Source organism: Myotis yumanensis, unplaced genomic scaffold, assembly GCF_028538775.1.
Source record: "Myotis yumanensis isolate MYYU_CA2020_CCGP unplaced genomic scaffold, mMyoYum1.0.hap1 SCAF_11, whole genome shotgun sequence".
NCBI classification, from domain to species: Eukaryota; Metazoa; Chordata; class Mammalia; order Chiroptera; family Vespertilionidae; genus Myotis; species Myotis yumanensis.
The window spans coordinates 67,478,819-67,495,771 of record NW_027223762.1 but is presented as its reverse complement, the minus strand read 5'-3'; the positions used below and the strand labels follow the sequence as shown (position 1 = coordinate 67,495,771).

The window sequence follows — 16,953 nt, the reverse complement described above, 5'->3', positions numbered from 1 at the left end:
TTAGCCAGACTATTTACATATTAACCCTGGGCTCAGTAGAAGTTAATGTTCACCTGCCAGAAAAAAATTCATTGTTCAGTCTTACACCCTCCTATGCTATGAAAACCTTGGTATGTGCAATATTAAGATGCTCACTGTAAACATACCTGCTGTTCTAGTGTAGAATGCAGTCTGATGGTTTTGCAGTGAGCTGGAGGCCTACACGAGCATCAGGGAGGACTGTAAATCCGTAAGATTTGCATCAAAGCATGTTCCTTCCACATTAGGAGAAAATTGGTTATTAGGGAAGGAAGTGGGTTCTTCTCATGGTACTCCAGACAGCGGCTTTTCCTGAAAGCCCACACCTTGTGTTTCATGCCTGGTATTCAATAGGAAGTCAATATACATGTAAATGACAAGCCAATGTCCCTCATAAGTTATTTACTGGAACAGAGTTCTGCAGGCAGCACTGTTCTTGCTTGTTTTTCTAATATTACTATAGTACACTCAATGTTACTGCTCTCAGAGAACTCGGTCCAAACATTATGGCTTTAATAACGTTTAAGTCATCGAAACTTTAGTGGTTAATCCTTTGTGAGAATCGGGGGGGGGGGAGGGGAGAAGAACAGTTTTTAGGTAAAAAGTAGTAACATGTGCATAGGCGCTTTATTTTATTTTATCTATTTATCTATTTTTCAATTTTTGTTTTTTAGAAGTTGTCCTGAACTTTTTCCCTCTGCAGAGTTAGCACTAAGTGATAATAAAACAATGTTTACGTGGGATAATATGGCATAAGTCATTTTCTGCCATTTCTTTAATAATAACAGTAAGGAATTTTTGATTTCTTAAAAATGGATTCCGCTAAATATAGCAGATAATTATCGTATTATTTTATTTATTTATTTATTTATTTATTTATTTATTGTTGTTAATCCTCACCTGAGGATTTTTTTTTTTTAGAGAGAGGGTGGAAGGGAGGGAGAAGGGATAGAGAGAGAGAGAGAGAGAGAGAGAGAGAGAGATGTGAGAGAGACACATCCATTGGTGCCTCCAGCACTCCCCCAACTGGGCGGAGGATTGAAACTGCAACAACCCAGGTACATTCCCTTGACTGGGAATTAAACCCTCTATCTACGCTTTGGTTGAAGGGCCGGTAATCTAACCACTGAGCACATCTGCTGGGGCAATTATCATATTATTAACAAATTCCTGACAAAGCATAATCAATAAAAATTATATGAGTAATTCTTTCCAGTAATTTGAAATTTAGAAGAGATGAGATAATAGATTTCATGTGTATAGCACATTTCATGTATGTCTATATATACTAGTATATACATGTACTAGTATATACACACACACATACATGCATACATATACATATATACATTAAATGAATTAAAGCAAATGTGACCATCTAGTCAGTAGTCAAGCTTGCTGTAAATTACCATCATCTGAGGGAAGATTAAAACAATACACTCAAAACAATGCCCACTTGCAGGTGTGTCTGTAGGCAGGGGCAGGGGAAGGCATTCACGTGCCAGATTTTCCAAAGCTGCAGGTGATTCCCAGGCACAGACAGGGCTGCTGGTGCCTTGTCTCATGTTATCTTTGAATGACATTACTGTTCCTCCTCCTTGTCTTGCCCATTTAACTAATTAATTATTTAACCTTTTCTTTTTAAAATTTTATTTTACTTATTTTTGTTGTTGCTGTTGGGGCCTGATAGGGCAGGATGAAGGTTGCAGGGGAGCTTCTGGAACGAGGAGGTCAGACCTATAGCATCTCTCCTTTCATCATACTCTTTGCAGTCCCACTGATCTTGTCAGTTCAAAGATTTTGCATTAATAATGTTGAAATCTCGTTCTAGAACAGCGGTTCTCAAACTGTGGGTCGCGACCCCTTTGGGGGTCGAACGACCCTTTCACAGGGGTCGCCTAAGACCACCGGAAAACACATATTTTCGATGGTCTTAGGAACCGAGACACCGCTCCTCTATCCGTCTCCAGGCGGGTCCGCCCACATGCAGATACGCCCACATACTAGTACCCGGCGTGATGACATCATCGCGCCAACCCCTCACATACACCCCGTACAAATACAGGTGTATGTGACAGGGTTGGTGCCATAATGTACTTATGCGGACCAGTCACACATGTGTAGAGAGCAGCTACTCTGTAGAAAGCAGCTGCTGTGTTGAAAGCAGCTACTCTGTTAAAAGCAACTACTGTGTTGAAAGCAGCAGTATTGGAGGTAAAACGGCACTTCATGAATTATAATTACTGGGTAAATGTAAAATCATGTACTGTAAAATCATCAACTACTGCAAAAAAAAAAAAAATCTGTACCATGGGAACTTAATCTGGATGCTGATTGGTCTTTTTATATCCAGCTGTGGTTGATGTGAATACTGCCCCCTTGTGATAGTAACAGGTATGTAAAAAAAAAACAACACAGAGAATGGTAAATCATAGGAAACTTTAATGAACTGTATTGACTGAACTATGCCATGCATCATCTTTTGTATTATTAAAGCTATTGTTATATATTATTTTCATTAGCAAACCATCCCATGACAATGGATCATGTACAGAAGAACATTAAGAAAAGAAAATATAGTGAGGATTTTTTTACAGTATGGTTTTACCTCAATAATTACAGCAGGAATTGAGAAACCGGAATGTGTTATTTATTGTGAAGCTCTATCAGCCAAATCTATGAAGCCGAACAAACTAAAATGCCATTTTGATAGCAAGCATCTGAGCTTTGCCAGTAAGGATACCACCTATTTTAGAAGCAAAGCTGATGGACTCAAGAAAGACAGACTTGACACTGGTGGCAAGTACCACAAGCAAAACGTAGCAGCCATTGAAGCTTCATATTTGGTGGCACTCAGAATCGCCAGAGCTATGAAATGTCACACCATTGCTGAGGATTTACTGTTCCAGTGGCCAAGGACATTGTTCGAGTTATGATTGGAGATGAATTTGTTATGAAATTGAGTGCAATTTCCTTATCTAACAACACTGTCCGCAGAAGAATAGATAACATGTCTGCTGATATTCTTGATCAGGTAATCCAGGAAATTAAATCATCTCCACTTCCAATATTTAGTATACAGCTTGATGAATCTACAGACATTGCAAACTGTTCACAGTTTACTGGTTTACGTGAGGTATATTAATGATGGCAACTTTAAAGATGAGTTTCTTTTTTGCAAACCTCTTGAAACGACAACTACCACACGTGATGTATTTGACACAGTTGGTTCATTTCTGAAAGAGCAAAAGATCTCTTGGGAAAAGGTTTGTGGTGTTTGCACAGATGGTGCTCCAGCTATGCTGGGATGTCGATCTGGATTTCAAAGTTTGGTACTGAATGAGTCACCAAAAGTCATCAGAACTCACTGTATGATTCATCGACAAATATTAGCAATGAAGACGCTGCCACAAGAGTTACAAGAAGTAATGAAAAGCGTCATAAGTTGTGTTAATTTTGTAAAGGCGAGCACTTTAAACAGTCGACTGTTTTCGCAACTGTGCAATGAGTTGGATGTGCCAAACAATGCTCTGCTATTTCACACTGAAGTGAGATGGTTGTCGAGAGGAAAAACTCTTTTTTTAAAAATATATTTGATTGATTTTTTACAGAGAGGAAGGGAGAGAGATAGAGAGTTAGAAACATCGATGACAGAGACATTGATCAGCTGCCTCCTGCACATCTCCCACTGGGGATGTGCCCGCAACCCAGGTACATGCCCCCGACCGGAATCAAACCCGGGACCCCTCAGTCTGCAGGCTGACGCTCCATCCACTGAGCCAAACCGGTTTTGGCAAGAGGAAAAATTTTAAAACGTGTTTTTGAGCTTCTTTTTTTTTTTTTTTTTTTTTTTAAATTAAATCTTTATTGTTCAGATTATTACATTTGTTCCTCTTTTTTCCCCCCATAACTCCCCTCCTTCCAGCTCCCACCCCACCCTCCACCCTCACTCCCCACCCACTGTGTTCATCCATAGGTGCATGATTTTTGTCCAGTCACTTCCCGCATCTCCCACACCCCTTTTTCCCCCAAGAATAGTCAGTCTATTCCCTTTCTATGTCCCTGATTCTATTATAATCACCAGTTCATTCTGTACATCAGGTTATTTATTCACTTGATTCTTAGATTCATTTGTTGATAGATGCATGTTTGTTGTTCATAATTTGTATCTTTACCTTTTTCTTCTTCTTCCTCTTCTTAAAGGATACCTTTCAGCATTTCATATAATACTGGTTTGGCGGTGATGAACTCCTTTAGCTTTTCCTTATCTGTGAAGCTCTTTATCTGACCTTCAATTCTGAATAATAGCTTTGCTGGATAAAGTAATCTTGGTTGTAGGTTCTTGGTATTCATCACTTTGAATATTTCTTGCCACTCCCTTCTGGCCTGCAAAGTTTCTGTTGAGAAATCAGCTGACAGTCGTATGGGTATTCCCTTGTAGGTAATTGAGCCTCTTTCTCTTGCTGCTTTTAAGATTTTCTCTTTGTCTTTTGCTCTTGGCATTTTAATGATGATGTGTCTTGGTGTGGTCCTCTTTGGATTCCTTTTGTTTGGGGTTCTCTGCGCTTCTTGGACCTGTAAGTCCATTTCTTTCACCAGGTGGGGGAAGTTTTCTGCCATTATTTCTTGAAATAGGTTTTCAATATCTTGCTGTCTCTCATCTTCTGGGACTCCAATGACTCTGATATTAGACCGCTTAAAACTGTCCCTGAGGCTCCTTACACTATCTTCACACTTTCGGATTCTTTTTTCATTTTGCTTTTCCAATTGGGTGTTTTTTGTCGAATCTTTGGTTTGATTATTGTACTCCTCTGGTCTGCTATTGGGTATAATATTCTTTATTTCAGTCCGTGTATGCTTACTTTCTAATTTCTTTATCGTAGCATCGAGGGTCTCATTAGTTTTCGTGAGGCTCTGCACAAATTTATGGCAAGCCCTCAAAATTGCGATTCTTAGCTCCATATCCTCCATTTCTGTCATGTTTTTTTGTCTCCGCATCTTTTATGCTTTCTTGGTGCACCCCCTTGTGGTCTCTGTGCGCAGTCTTGTTCTAGCCAAGCCTTAATTGTTGTAGTTAACACTAGAGGGATTTGACCCCCAGGTCGACTGGCTGTGGAAATCAGCTGTGTGGAAAACGTCTGCCTCATGTTTTTGAGCTTCTTGATGAACTCAAAACGTTTTTTAATCAGAAAGCAAGACCCCAGTTCGAAGCACTTTTCGGCAATAAAAGTGAACTGTAGAAAATAGTTTACTTGGTTGACATCTTTGCCATCTTGAATGAGTTAAACTTATCACTGCAAGTACCAAATACAACATGCCTCCATTTGTCTGAAAAGATCCAATCATTCCAAATGAAACTTTGGCAAAAAAAAATGGATGAAAATAAAATTTATATGTTGTCTACTTGATCTGCTTTCTTTGAGGAACATGACATTGAACCAGACAAAAGGATTCAATGATAATTTCTGTGAAAGAACCCTTGCACATGCTTGCAGACGAAATTTCATCGTACTTTCAAAATTTACCTGACACCCCATTTGCACTTGCCAGAAGCCCATTCACAGTCAAAGTTGAAGATGTTCCTGAGACAGCACAAGAGGAGTTCATTGAACTTATTAACAATGATGCAGCGAGAACTGATTTCTCTACAATGCCAGTTACAAAATTCAGGATCAAGTGTTTGCAGTCATATCCTTTTCTGTCTGAGATTGTGTTGCACCTTCTTCTTCCATTTCCAACAACATATCTTTGTGAAACAGCGTTTTCCAGCTTGCTGGTTATCAAGTCTAAATACAGAAGTAGACTTGTTGTGGAAGATGATCTTCACTGTGCTCTTGCAAAGACTGCTCCGAGAATTTCTGATCTGGTGAGAAAGAAGCAATCTCAACCTTCACACTGACGTTGGCTTTTTACGCATACTGTCGCAAAATGTAGCAATGGAGTTTACTGTTGTTATATTAAGACTGTTACCCATGCTACATCATGCTTCAAGAAAAAAATTCATTTATTTGTAATTAGAAGTAAATATTTCACAATATATAATTACATATTGTTTTTGTGATTAATCACTATGTTTTAATTATGTTCAATTTGTAACAATGGCAATACATCCTGCATATCAGATATTTACATTACGATTCATAACAGTAGCAAAATTACAGTTATGAAGTAGCAACGAAAATAATTTTATGGTTGGTGGTCACCACAACATGAGGAACTGTATTAAAGGGTCGCGGCATTAGGAAGGTTGAGAACCACTGGTGGGGACTCTCCCAGGCCAGACAAGCTGTGTGCAGCTCTGGGACCTGCCAGGCTGGGTACCACCCTCAAAGGCCAGGGGGAAGGAGCCCTGGGGGATCTGTCTGTCCCACGGAAGTGGGGGCTGCCTCGGCTATGCAGCTACCTCCAGCCCAGGGGCTCCTCCGTGCGCTGTGGCAGCACAGGTGGAGGATCAGAGCGATTTCCAGTGTGACCACAGCCACGTACTGGCCACCCTCTGCCTGCAGGGAAATACTCACTTTAAAATGCACCCAGAGTATGTCTTATTCACTTCAAAAGATCTGAACATTTAATTCTATCAGCCTTGAATATAGTTGTAGATCGTCTCAGAAATGGCTGGAAGAACTCAGATACTATAAATAGAATTCAAAGCATGGTGGCAAGTTTTATGTTTTTCCTTTTTTAAAATACCTATCAAATACAAAATAGATGTTTTCTGCAAAGGAGGTTGACTTAAATTTTTTAACTTTGCAAAAAAAAAAAGTGTGTGTGTGTGTGTGTGTGTGTGTGTAAAAGGGAGAGAGAGAAAGAAACAGAGAGAGAAAGAAGAGAGAGAAAGAGAGAGAGAGAGAGCAATTGCAAATGTCAGAAAAGTCTGTTGTCAGAGGTGGGCAGCCCTTGGGCTCCTGGATTTGGCTGGCAGAGTGAACTGCTCTCCGCACGCCTCCAGGGTGTCACCTTGAGTGGTCAGCTCTGAGCTGGCTCTCTTGTGAACAGAAGGTTCTTACTCAGCTGCCACATTACTTGTGCAGATGTCACACCCAGAAATGATACCGGCTCCCAGAAGGTTCCTCTGGATGTAAAAAGCCAAACTTGTATATATTTCAATTCATAATCATTGAAATTGCATGACACAAAAGCATAAAAGACGCTGACCTTCCAATGTATTCAAAGAAAAAATGCAAAAAAATATACGAGTAGGGTATATTTTTATCATGCATGTGCTGAAAATATCAAGGTCAGTATTTGTAATGTCAAAATTTACATATTGTTTTAATAAATTCGTGACTCTCTGAAAAACATAGTGTCATTAAATTAAACAAAATAATAATTTGCAATTGAAAAAGAGTGCTAAATATTTTCATTTTCTAGCAGATCTGCTCTGTGACCTTCCCCAGCGTGCCCCGGGCCTGGCGGTGTTCTCTGCGGTCCGCCTGGGAGCAGGCTCCCTCGCCCTCGGAGTTGGATTTGACTTGAGCTGTACAGAGCACTGGCAGAAGATCAGGAGTTGGGAGGAGAGACTGGCAGGGAATTCATTCCTTTTTCCTCACCGTGGGGTTGTGGTTGGGCAGTCCTCCTGTACAGCGACCCCTCTGGGCAGTTTCCCAGACCTGTTCTCTCCCTGTGGGTCTTTAGGTCTAGACATAGCTCAGGTCCGATGCTTCACTCACCCTCCTGGTTTCTGTTCACCTGCCAACCCTCCTTCACGAAGCTCAGTCCCAGCCCCTGTTGTGAGTGGGCTGCCACAGGATTGAAAGTGCGTGGCTGAAGACACGTTCTAATGAGGAACGCATCAACAATTGCTTTGCTGAGCACCTTTTACATACTTGGCATTAGAGGTTATATGAGGAAGTTATTTTTTAAAAAGTCCTAGTCAACCCCAAATTTATAATTTTGTTAGGGAGTGTGATGTTTGCTTCTCATTTTACAGCTGAACTTGGAGGTACCTAATTTTTGTTTGATCATTTAATGCTGGACTCTGGGAGCTGGCTCAATGCAGACTGTGATTGCTCTCTACTTGAATGTGTCTCACTAATTCATATCTTGCATCCAATACAATAATATTTGGAGGTGGGGCCTTTGGGAGGTGAGTAGATCTTGAGGGCAATGCCTTAATTAATGGTATTAGTGTCCTTATAAAAGAGGCCCCAAGAGCTTCCTAGTCATGTGAAGGCACAGTGAGAAGACAGCATCTGTGAACCAGGAAGCCAGTTTTCACTAGACATGAGTTGGGCAGCGCCTTGATCTTGGACTTTCAGCTTCCAGAACTTTGAGAAATAAATGTTCTTTAAGCCACTAGTCTATGATAGTTTGTTATAACCACTTGAATGGACTAAAGAAGTGATGTTGCTAGTTCAGCAATGGTAGCAAAAGTTATGTTTTATTCAAGAATCAAAGTTATGAAGAGATATTAGAAACTCAACAATATAATCCAGTCTCCTTATTATTAAAATGTCAGAGCAAGTGTTAACTCTTAATTATTTAATATTACACATGAATGTTGAAGGATAATATCTGCCTTCATAAACAGTTGGTCTAAACACCCATTACAAAGAAGAAATGATTATTCAGAAAATGATTTAGTTAGACTCAAGGATAGTCTCTCTCTCTTCCTTTTTGGTATTGCTTGTAGGTGGACAACAACAAGTATTGCCCTTCAAATGCTAGCATCTACTATTTGTAGAATTGAATATAATCTGAGCAGCAAATTACAAAATTGAACTCATACTAGATTAAGCAAACTAGATGATGGTTCCTATAAATGAAACTCTAGGCATAGTTTGAGCTTCAGACAGAGTAGAAATCTGGGACTTAACATCATCCTGGTTTCACTATCATTTCCTTTTAAAATTTCTGTATGTAGTTTTCTTTCTTGTGATAAAGCTCAAGCTCTACTTTCCATTTTTCTTGTCACTTATGACACCAGAGAATGAAAGTATCTTCTCAGATTTCTGTGCTAGAAATGTTTCGAGGGGACTCATTGTCCATTTGGATCTTGTGCCCACTCCACCCCAACCGCTGTATGCAGGAGAACAGATGTCTCTGATGTCTGGGCTGGATCACACACACTGACAGGGAGAGCAAAGGGGAGTCGGGAAGACGTGGTAAAAGATGGGGGGCACGGATGGTGAGCTATAACTGGTCAAGACTGGCACGGGTGATTTCACACACCTCTACTCATGCAGCAGCTCGCAGTCGGTGTTAGAGATGGAGCCCACCCCATTATACATTTTCTTGGCAGCAGCTGCAATGACATCTTAACATACCTAAGTCTAGATTCCCACACAGATGGACCCAATGACTCACAAAGAAAAAATGAAATATAACACTCTTCCTTTTACACTTATAAAACCTCTGTGGGGCAGATGGCTCAGAAGACTATATGGGCTACTGCATGTTTACTGCAGGTAGACCTCTTTAACTGATATCAAGGCCTGGGTGTGGCTATCTGGCCACCAGTCCAACAGCCTCTTCCCTTCTACTCATGAGGCCTTAGTTAAGACCATTTCAGTCCAAAAGAGAGTTGTTAATAGTACTTGGATCTTAAGATCCAAGAAAAGGGGTAGGTATATTGACCCTTTTACCAGTATTCCTAGCCCCTCTTTAGCCCATGAGGACAAATTCTTCCTTATCTAAAACTAAACAAACATTGAAAGTCAAACTTAACCAATCTGCAGATACTAATCATAGCAAACTCAGAGTCAAATTATTCACTTGTGTCATGTTTATTAAACTAAGTTATGTCCCTAAGTAATTGTTTAGGGAACAAAGAAATGATAAAATATTTTAGAGCACCTTTTTATTGCCCAAATGCCACCAATAAGTTTACCAACATGTAGGGAAATGTTTCACTGGATGTCAATAAGTTAGCATAGCCATCATGGCACAATATTCTTTTGAAAAAATGACATAAAAGCTAAATCTAATTTGCTTATTGGTTTGAATGCAAAATGCTTTGAAATAATAGAAATTAGTTATTTAAGAAAATATTATTAAACGTATTGTTTCTGCTAGTAACATAAGATTTATATGTTATTAAAATATAATATAAATAAAGTGATAAACATAATTTTCATCTCTGGATTGAAAAATCAATAGAGACAGAGACTATATTGCTGTTATTCACTACTGTCTTAGAGCATAGTAACTGACAATAAATACTTAAAAAATGAATTAATTAGATAATTAATCTCAGATGTAAATGGGCCTTTGGCAGTATTAAATCTCCCATTTTGATATATTTATAATTTTAATCCTAATATTATAAATTCTACTTATATAATTCCAACAGCTAGCCTCATATTAATTGATGAAAACTAGGAGACACTAAAATCAAGAAAAAAAATATGGATGTTACTATGACCAATATTTTCTAACACTGGCTTAAAGATATTAGTCAGTACAATGAGAGTGAAAATACAAATAAATTGGGTTCATTTTGTAGATCCAATGCTTACCAAGAAAATCTTAAAGCAAAATAAAAAACCTATTACAACTAATAGGAGATTTTAGTAATGTCTAATTGATATTAGAGTATGGATAGCAAAAACTTTTCCATATGTCAGAGATAGAAAATCCTATAGAACAAAATTGACCATATACGAAGAAAGTACAAGAAAACCTTATGCAGCTTTACAGATGGGTATGATTTAGATAATATACAAAAGAACCATAAAATAGCATGTAAATTGTGCTAAGCATGGGGTTCTACAAAACCCCAACATATCTTGCATTGGCTTCATACTATGTGGTGGGTGGTGAGGAAAATGCTATTGCATGGTGGAAAGATGGTGAATCATAGCAGTCTTTGGCAAGGTATCACAAGAAAGAGACGAGCCCTAGGAAGAACTGGCCAGTTTGCAAGAGAAATAAAAACGAAATAGGAAAATGCCAGAAATTTAGACCCTGACAATATTGAAAAAGTTGACTGCTTATAAACCCTAAACTCTAAGAGATATTGTTATAAGATGGGTCTTTGCAATGTAAAGGCTCCTTATATTCAGCTTTATGTTAAAGATATGTGTATAACAGTAGGTAAGGTTTTACACAGAGTCAACATACATTCATTAAGTTCAGAGAGAAAGAATATGGGCAAGAATGTGAAGAAATTCCATGTGGAAAATTCATTGTCATGAGAAGTGCAGCCCATGTAATTGAATGAAATGAAATATGTAATGGGTCCACTAACTTCTGCTACATGCCATGTCCTAAGTGAAGGAAAAGTTTTGTATTCAAGTGAGTTGAACACTAGTGATTTCAACAAAGTTTGATGTATTTCTCAGAACTTACTTGCTAATGAGCTTCAAAAATCTCTAAAAAAGTGACTATGAAAGCTAGTGACTATGAACACTTCTCAAAGTTTGTGTTCCTGAATGTTCTATAGCTCTGTTCCAATAATAAAACAACTATCAACATGCCTACCCATGGATTAGATTAAAAATAGACATTCAGAAAGTATAAATATGCTAAAAAGAGAATGTGAAAGTGAAGGAGACAAAATCCACTTTCCTAAGGCTGAGAAAGCCCTTACCAGCAGCCCGCCTAGAGGTAACACTATAAACAACACTCTGAAGACCCTGTGAGGAATCCTATATAATAAAGGCTAATATGCAAATAGAGTGAATGGCAGAACAACCGAACAACCTGTCACTATGGCGTGTGCTGGCCACCAGGGGGGGCGCATGCAGAACATGGCAGGTGTCGGCAGCAGGCGGCAGAGTGTGGAACATGGTGGGTGTTGGCTGCAGCAGGATGGTGGATCAGGTGAGTGGGGGTGCCAGACCAAGGCGGGGTGCTGGTCTCTATCATCGGGGCAAGCCTCTGGTGGTTACTGAAAATTCTTTGCTCCCATGTGCCGCAGTCCTGCCTGGCACTTGCACCTGCTGCTGGTGCCGGCCCGGCTCACACCCACAGCCGGCACTGGAGCCATTGCTTGCACCCACTGCTGGCACCCGGTGCCAGTACCAATCGCTCAGTACCACCAGTGGATATGAGCGGTGGCAGTGGGAACAGGGGTGCCGGCAGACAGGGGACCAGGGGCTGTGTCAGGAAGGGCTGGGCAGGAGCACAGAGGATGGGTTGCGACCCTCTCCTGTGCCCAATGCAGCCTTGCAGCCCACAGTTCCTTTCAAGGTGCACAAATCGTTCACTGGGCCCCTAGTAATTAAAAAATGAGTGACAAAATGTCAATGAAGTTATAGATGATCTGAATGACATATTCAACCACTTCGACCTCGTTGGCATTTGGAATACCCTCTCTGACAACTTCAGAATACAATATTTTTACATGCATATGCATTCACTCACCATCATAGTCATAAAATAAACAATAAATTTAAAAGGGTTGAAATCAGAGTATTCTTTGACTATAGTGGATCTAAATGAGAAATTAGTTACAATAAAATATCTGGGAGTACCTCAAATGAAATGAAGTATGTCAGGAAATTAAACAAAGAAATGAGAAAATATTTTAGACTGAATGATAATGAAAACAGTTCAGATTTCCAACTATGATGGCCTAAAACCCTTCTGAATGGCCCTCTCCTGCAGAAAACTGGGGCATAATACAAAAGAAAGCAACATATAAAGGCTTGGTGGGAAATTCACACTTGGAAGAGGAGAGATGGAGAATCATACAAGTCAGTTCCTATCCCCCCAGCTTCTAGCGTGAGACTAAAGAGGCTGCAGCAGAGGGCACTCATGGAAAACCCAGTCTCATTCCTTGGAGACCGAGGAAAGTGATGCTGCCAAACTATGAACCATGAAGAGAACGGGGAGCCTTCCAAGGAAAAATGCCACTTAATTAAATGATGAAATTAATTCAGAAAACAATAAAAATAACAAAACGGGCAATAAATTTGGACAGATAGTTCTCAAGAGAAAATATACAAATGGTCTATAAGCACATCAAAAAATTCTCAGCATCACCAATATCAAAAAGATGCAAATTAAAACCACAGTGAAATATCAGTGGACACCCACTGAAGGAACAAGCCTGCAGATACTAAGTCTGGGTAAGGATAGAGAGCAGCTGGACCTTTCATGTCTGGTTTGAGGACAATGCACAATGGTACAGCTACTCTGGAAACAGTTATACTACGTTCACATGATTCATTCATAGTATTTACCCAGCAACACTGAAAATAAATATGCCCCCAAATGTATATGTGATTGTTCATAGTAAGCATTATTTAAAATAGACCAAAACCGAAATGACTGGCAACAGATAAAAAGACAAATAACTTGCATTATATCTATACTCTGGGTTACTGCTCAGCAATAAATAGGAACAAAGTAAGTTATGTGTGAAATAACATAAGCAATCCTAAAAATAGTTTACGGTAAATTTTGAAAATCGATCCTAATAAAGCCGACTGAAAATTATGATTCCATTTATATGAAATTCCAGAAAAATATAGAAACAGAGAGCACATCCAGGTCCCCGGGGCTGTGCCTGGAGAGCCGGCACCGAGAGCAGAGCCGGGCAGCTTTCAGATGGGAGAGTGTCTCCATGATCATCGTGCTCACCCGCTGCTGTGGTGCAAAACACTGCTCACCTTCCTGTGAACGCAAGCCCTGTGCCTTTTTGGGTGCTGGCTCCTCCGTACAAAATTCTTTCTTTGCGTGATGAATCACTCTCTGTCATCCCAGATGTGCTTTCTGTTGGAAACACATCTGAGTAATCAGAGAACTTTTTCTTAGTTCTCCTTTCCATAAAACTCTTTGTACCAAATCACATTATATTTTAAACACCAGTCTTGTTTAATTAATTGCTGCTCCTTAAGAAACTGGACTGTGCCTTACTTTTGGACATTTGCAAACATCCAGCTCTACCCCCCAAAATAGAGCTCAATGAGTATATTATTTTATGCAGCAATTTCTAATTTCCTAAAGAACAATTTTTACTAAGGAGACTTCTGGGATTTTTATTTTTATTTTTGACACTATTACATATATCCCAATTTTCTTCCTCAACTTTGCCCACCTCCATCCAGCCTCCGCTCCCCATTCCCGTGGCCATCACCATGCTGTTGTCTGTGACTATGGGTAATGCATACACTATCTTTGGCTAGTCCCTTCACCTTCCTTCCTCTAGTCTCCCCTCTGCAGCTGTAGTCTGTTCATGCATCTATGCCTCGGTTCTATTTTGCTGGCTAGTTTAGTTTGTTCATTAGAGCCCACATATAAGTGAGAGCATATGGTGTTTGTCTTTCTCTGACTGCTTATTTCACTTAGCATAATACTCTCCAGGTCCCTCCACACTATCCCAAAGGGTAAGAACTCCTTCTTTCTTAATTCTGCATAGTATTCCATTGTGTACCATAGCTTTTTTATCCATTCATCTACTTATGGGCACTTGGGCTGTTTCCAGATCTTAGCTATTATAAATAATGCTGCCATGAACACAGAGGTGTGTTTATTCTTTCTGATTGGTGTTTTGGGATTCTGAGGACATATTTCCAAAAGTGGTATCCCTGGGTTAAAAGTAGTATCATTTTTAACTTTTGGAGGAAACTCCATATTGCTTTCCATGGTGGCTGCACCAATTTGCATTCCCACCAACAGTGCATTATAGTTCCCCTTTTTCTACATCCTCTCCAGCACTTGCTATTTGTTGATTTCTTGGTGGTAGCCATTCTGACAGGTACGAGGTGATATCTCATTGTGTTTTTAATTTTCATTTCTCTGATGATCAGTGACATAGCACATTTTTGCATATGTTTATTGGCCACTTGTGTGTCCTCTTTGGAGAAGTGTCTATTCAGGTCTTCTATCCATTTTTAAATTGGATTGTTTGTCTTCCTGGTGTTCAGCTGTGTACATTCTTTATATATTTTGGAAATTAACTTCTTATCCAAGTACTTGGAAAACTATAGGACACTGAAGAAAAAATTGAAGAAGAGGCAAATAAGTGGAAGCATATACCATGTTCATGGATTGGAAGAATTAACATAATTAAAATGTCCATACTACTCAAAGCAATTTATAGAGTCAACACATTTACTATTAAAATACCAATGGCGTATTTCACAGTTATAGAACAACTATTCCAAAAATTTATGGAAACTAAAAAGACCCAGAATAGCCTCAGCAATCTTGAGAAAAAAAGATCAAGTTGGAGGTATCACAATATCAAATTATACTACAAGATTATTATAATCCAAACAGCCTGCTACTGGCATACTAACAGGCATATAGATCAATAGAACAGAACAGAGAGCCCAGAAATCAACCCACATGTCCATGGTCAATTAATACTTGACAAAGGAGGCAAAACATACAAAGGCAGTCTCTTCAGTAAATGGTGGGGAAATTGGACAGATAATGCAAAAAAAAAAAAAAGAAAAAGAAAAGGAAACTAGACCACCAACTTACACCATGTACAAGAACAAACACAAAATGGATAAAAGACTTAAATGTAAATTTGGAAACCATAAAAATCCTAGAAGAAAATACAGGCAGTAAAGTCTCAGACATCTCTCACAGCAATATTTTTACCAATACATCTCCTAGGGAAAGGGAAATAAAGAAAAAAAGTAAACAAATGGAAATGTAAAAATAAAAAAGCTTCTGCACAGCAAAACAAAACAAAACAAAAAAAAAACCCAACAAAATGAAAAGGGAACTCACTGTATGGGAGACTTCTGGGTTTTTTGCTCTTTCCTTTTATTTGAAGGAAAATCCCATCACAATTTCTCTTGTAGAATACAGTTGTACATTTTAGAAACACTAATCATTTTTTTTACTATTTGTATATCTTCTTATCCTGTGTCCTTCAGCAGAGCCCATACTGCTTGAAATTATCATATAAAATTTTTATCTCTAAGCTAGAGGCCCGGTGCATGAAATTTGTGCATGGGAGGCAGCGTTCCCTCAGCCCAGCCTGCACCCTCTCCAATCAGGGACTCCTTGAGGATGTCTGACTGGCAGTTGAACATCTCTGTCACAATTTGAGACTGCTGGTTCCTAATCGATCACCTGCCTGCCTGCCTGATCACCCCTCACCCCTCTGCCTGCCTGCCTGATTGCCCCTAACCACCTCTGCCTGCCTGATCACACCTAACTGCTACCCTGCCAACCTGATCACCCCCAACTGCCCTCCTCTGCTGGCCAGTTTGCCCCCAATGGCCCTCCCCTGCCTGCCTAATCTTGCCCCCAACTGCCCTCCCCTGCCGGCCTGATTGTCCCTAACTGCCTCTGCCTTGCCCCTCATCATCATGGCTTTGTCTGGAAGGAAGTTGGACATCCAGAAGATGGCAGGTCGACCCAGTCTAATTAGCATATTACCCTTTTATTAGTATAGATACATTATATAGGATAGGATTGCTTAAATGGGAAGGGAAAAGCCTTTTTCAATAGGAGGAGATGCTCTTGGCAGACAAAAATTCATAATCCCTATATCTGGACTGGTAGCCAGCTATATGCACTATACTGTCAAACCAGTTATTAAAAAATTAAACCACTTTCTTACACCTTACACTAAAGAGCTGTTGCCCTTAAAACCCCTCCTCAGCCCCCACCTTAGGTCTTGCCTTCACAGTTCACCCAGATTAGGTTCTGATTGGTCGGTTTCTATGCCAGGCAGCATCTCTGGGCCTATATCTCCAGGCCCATCTCTGGGCCTGATCCACAACTGCGGTGCCCGCCTTGCCCCACACACTTACCCGCTGTCCCGCCTGCCCACTGGCCACCAGTCTTGCTGTGATAGGAGCCTGTGGGCTGTGGGAGAGGGACCAAGAGATGCTCCATGCACTTCCTGGTGACCAGTTGTCCGTCTGGTCATTTAGGTCATGAAAGCCCCTGGACTTTTATTATGTAGATGGTAACCATCTTTTTTTTTTTTTTTTTTTTTTTTGGTGGAGAGGGCCAGATTGTTGCTGATACTTCTTTTTATAACTTTATTTTTATTGTTGACACAATTACAAATATCTCCAC

At 39.8% G+C, this 16,953-nt stretch overlaps 1 pseudogene; it reads left to right on the top strand.

Annotated features, from left to right (window-relative positions):
- Window positions 1-2,036: 2,036 nt before the first annotated feature.
- LOC139019325 (protein FAM200C-like) lies at window positions 2,037-5,917 on the top strand (annotated as a pseudogene).
- The last annotated feature ends 11,036 nt before the right edge of the window (window positions 5,918-16,953 follow it).